This window comes from Rhincodon typus, chromosome 46 (genome assembly GCF_021869965.1).
Source record: "Rhincodon typus isolate 14 chromosome 46, sRhiTyp1.1, whole genome shotgun sequence".
Lineage (NCBI taxonomy): Eukaryota > Metazoa > Chordata > Chondrichthyes > Orectolobiformes > Rhincodontidae > Rhincodon > Rhincodon typus.
Genome location: NC_063377.1, coordinates 6,725,339 through 6,729,866, shown reverse-complemented (window position 1 = coordinate 6,729,866; position 4,528 = coordinate 6,725,339). Strand labels below are relative to the sequence as shown.

The 4,528-nt window shown below is 51.3% G+C and overlaps 1 long non-coding RNA gene across 1 annotated transcript in view; it reads left to right on the top strand.

Moving 5' to 3' along the window:
* Positions 1 to 4,528, top strand: part of LOC125487873 — a 37,226-nt gene that overhangs the window by 15,587 nt on the left and 17,111 nt on the right. The gene's annotated exons all lie outside the window — the stretch shown is intronic.

Here is a 4,528-nt window from a genome sequence, read left to right as displayed (position 1 = left end):
CCCCATTTCTAAAGAAGGGTCCAGACCCAAAACGTCAGCTTTCCTGCTCCTCTGATGCAGCTTGGCCTGCTGTGTTCAACCAGCTCTACACCTTGTTACATCAGAGATTGATACTTTTGTTTTCGGCACTGACCCTCCGATGGTGCCCACTCCCTCAGCACTGACCATCCGACAGTGCCTGCTCCCTCAGTGCTGACACTAGTACAAGGCAGTACCAGGAAGAGATGGCCTCCTTTACAGGGACACGGAGATTAGAGGTGCAAGAGTGTGGCAGGCATTGTGAAAACTGCAAACCCAATGTCCAGCACCATCCGAACAGACAGTCTATGCTAAGACCCCATGCGGCATCATGAACACACACACTGGGTAACCAGTAAAACGATGTAAAATTTATTTCAAATACTGACAAAAAAAAACTTGCTTACTGCTTCTACCTACACTATGAAACAAAAGTAATTTTACATTATAGTCAATGATCATGAAATTCCAGAGTTCTCCCCTCATTTTACCCTCACAGGTGACAGGGTGGAGTTACAATTTATTAGCTCACTCATTCTGACTTCTCCATGGTACAGTTTGGTTTCTGAGATGTGTTGTCCTACTATCACCTCCCCTGAAGCCCCTTGGCCCCACACACCGTGTGTACCAACTCTAGACGCTCCGTTTCTCACTCAGTGGCCCTCGAGCTCTCACCATGAGCCTGAGGTTACCACACAAGTGGTGACGGGCACAGGAATAGGAGGATGTGCCCCCTCCACCTCAATTTCACCGTGTCCCTCCGCCACCCGTACCCTTCAGATTTATCCAATTTCTCTACAGGTTGAACTGGGAGGTGGAGTATTAGGGACACACAGAGTCAATGTAGTGATGGTGTCACTGGGCTGAGGGTAGCGGAGGGGAGATACTTGCCCACCCTAGGAGATCGGAGCCGGCCTCCACTAGTGCTCCATGCTTGCCTTCGTTGGCTGGGGGATAACAGGGTCATTCCCAGAGCGGGAGGGAAGCGCGAACAGTCCTCCTCCCCAGCCAAATAACACGGTTCCCTCCTCCTCTGTCCCAAGACACACTGAACCGAACAGCAGGTTACGTGCCTTCCGCGGCCCGTTCCAAAAAAAAAAGGGATTACAATTCCTGGTGGAGTGCAGCGTTGAGAAATTGCTCAGGGTCACGTTTCACTCTGCATCTCTCTCTTTCACCCCCACGCCCCTCAATGGAGCACTGCACCCCAGACACGGCACCCATCAGTTTTGTAAGTAATGAGACACCCATGCCAACAATCCCTCCCCAACCACTCCTGCTCTCACACAAAGGGGCAGAAGCAAAGTTCCCAGGACTTGGGAAAAGGTCACAAAAAAAACAAGCAAAAGAAAATTAAAAATGATCAATGACTCGGCCACCAGGCGTCTTACAGAAACAAGAAGAGATTCAAGCCATATTTGTATCCTGTCTCAGTAGCAGATTCTCTCTGGCTGTTGAGGCAGTTAGCGGTTCAGGGTTGAGTGAAACAGAACAGGATGCGACAGGAGGGAGTGAGGAGAGAAACAGGGAGGGAAAGAACTGGATGGTGGGACTTGTTCCTCGCAACACAGCAGCAAGTCTTCTGCATATCTGCAAGGGTGCCCAAACCAGGCAGGTCCTGTGACCTTCAGAGCGTTGACTCATGAACAGGTGAGGGACATGCAGTTTTGTTTTTGGGTGTTGGGGGGGGGGGGGTCACCAGCACACGCAGAAATCCGACGTCAAGTCAACCAGTGGTCTGGAGGGTAGGGGACCTAAGCAGGAATGCTGCAGCAAAGCTCACAGGAGCTTCCCTGCTGTGGAAGTGAAAAGGGCCCAAGAATTGTCAACTTGCTCACATCCGCACTAACCAAGGCTCTTGGTTACAATTCAGCAGCTGGGACACCGCTCCAGTGGGAAACACAGCCTTCACACCAAGTCACAGAACAAAACCACATTCCAGCCGGCTCAGAGTCAGCGTACAGGGCTGGGCCAGCAAGTAAGGCTTCTCTTCTGCCCCCTCATCAAACACTCCCAGGGACAGCATGGGGTTAGATAGAGTAAAGCTCCCACTACACTATTTCTCCCCCCCTCCCCCCAATCAAACTCTCCCAGGGACAGGGACAGCATGGGGTTAGATACAGAATAAAGCTCTCTCTACACTGTTTCCCCCGCCATTAAACACTCCTGGGACAGGGTTAGGTACACAGTAAAGCTTCCTCAATACTGCCCCATTAAACGTTCCCAGGACAGGGACAGCATGGGGCCAGACACAGAGTAAAGCTGCCTTCAGCCTATCCACTGTGCCTCAGGCAATATGTACCTTCCACCCTGTGGTGGGGGACTCTGCCCAGACCACCTAACGAGGATCTTTGCGTATTGGGGAGCGCACAGAAGCTTATTCCCATTGGTCCAAGTTCGGCCAAGGCCAGTTCCTCAGACAGAGCCCAAAGTCCCCTCTCTCCTCAGCCAAGGGCATGTCTTCACTCCAGTTGCTCTATCAGAGAGCCACACCTGCTTGCCCCCACACCCATCACTTCAGAGTCTGCAACCAGTCCAGTCACTTCCTAATCCTAGGAACAGACAGACCATCACGAGAGGACCTTCGAAAGGCTGACCCATATCTGACAGAGTTATCTAAAATAGCAACCCTTCCCAACACTCAATTCCACACAGGTTTTCTGGAACACAGCCATTGCTGCCCCAGGCCTCGCTGACACACCTCCTCCCAATGCATGGCCTGCAACTCTTCACCAACCCAAGCAGGACCTCTGAAGGGGCAGAGAAACCAAACGTGCAGGTGGAATTCAATCTGGGTGGGTCTCACAGCTGCGAAAGTTGGGGGGGCAGCGTTGTCACAGGGGTGGGTGAACGGACACCAATCTCTGGTGAGCTACGTGTGTTTCAGCATCAGGAGAAAAGAGCCCAGATAGACAAGGAGAAAGTCAAGGGCTGGGAGGAACGAACAGTCACCAAAGCTGGGGGCAGACACATGTTGCAAGAGTGTACCGAGCCATATGCCGGGGAAGGGGGAGACAAAGGGAGACACAGTGCTTGGAAAGGGAGAGAATCCACCGCCAACAACAGCGAGAGGGAGAGCGCACAGGTCAAGGGATGCCTCACTCGAGGCAAAGTCTCATTCGATTTTACGATGTCAATAGTCACGCTGAAGTTGCTTTCCCTACTGGATGGACCTCGCAAGATTTCTTCTCCTCTACCCAACCAACCCAGTGGCTGGGACATACAGGTAGGAAATGGGCTATAGACACAGCACTCCCCTCCCACCCCGCCCTCTGCCCCAACCTTCACAGTCTGATGTCACCTTGCGCCAAAACTCTCTTACGTTTCCCACAAGAAACCCCTTCGGAACCACCACCATTTCAAATTTGTGCGTTTTTTTTTAAGAAAATATAAACATATGCAGCTTCAGAGATAAGCAGCAGTATTTCTGTTTTTGGGTGGTGGTGGTGGGAGACAGGCTGAGCCACCGCTAATTCTTTGCGGAAACCCTCTCGCGGCTGGATTTATAAGTAGTCATAGCTCCCCCACTCCTCTGTTGGCCCGGACAGGAAGTAAAATGCTCGCACAGCATGGTTTCACGCCACCCGGTTAAAACCACCAGATTCTCTGTGTCCATTGCATGCCAGACTGAAGGGGTTTGCCACCCGAGGACAGGCTCCTGAGATTTGTACCTGGACAAGGCCACACATTTTACCCAAATCAAAAAAAAACAATGAGAGAGAAAATTATATGGGGTGGGAGGGGGAAATCAATTAAAACCAAGGCAGCACTCCAGGGGGTTCAGCAGCAAAAAAATAATGAAACCAACAGGCCTGACTAGCTCTGGATTTGAAGGTTTATAGATTCTGCCATTTCCATCTCGCTAAACAAGGACAAGTGTTAAAAGTGGAGCCAGACAAGCTTTTAAAGCCCAAAACAACCCACCCCCACGAAAGCTTAGCCAGCATTTATGGAGGTCTCGACCAATTACAGCGTCAAACATTCGTCCTGTGCAACTTTACCATGTCAACAGTCACGCTGCACGCTGCAGGGTGCGGCCACTGGGGTGGGGGGAAGTTATAAGTGTTATTCCCACCCTCCTCACCCCATAACCAAACATCTACCCAATCCTCTCCCCTTGCACACTGCTCCACTCAAAAAAAAAATCACTATCCCGTTAAAATATCACAGAGCTGGGCAGGAGAGAAGAGAGAGTTGACAAGTCAAGTTTCAACTCTCCTGGGGTCTGCGAGGGATGGAGACGGGAGGGTGGAGATTTCTGCTCTCGTGACTAGATATTGGGAGGTGGGGGGGAGGGAGCAGGGAAGGAAATGGTACTGAGGCAGAAGATCAGCTCTAATCATATTGAACGACAGAATGGGCCAGAGAGACAGTAAGGTTCTACTAAGGCCTGCTCCTTAGAAATGCCCAACATGCGCTTGTTTCTGTTCTGCTTTTGGCAAAAGGACAAAGCGGCATCTCGCAACGTGTTGATACACATGACGACAAGTGGGGGGGGGGGGGGGGGGGG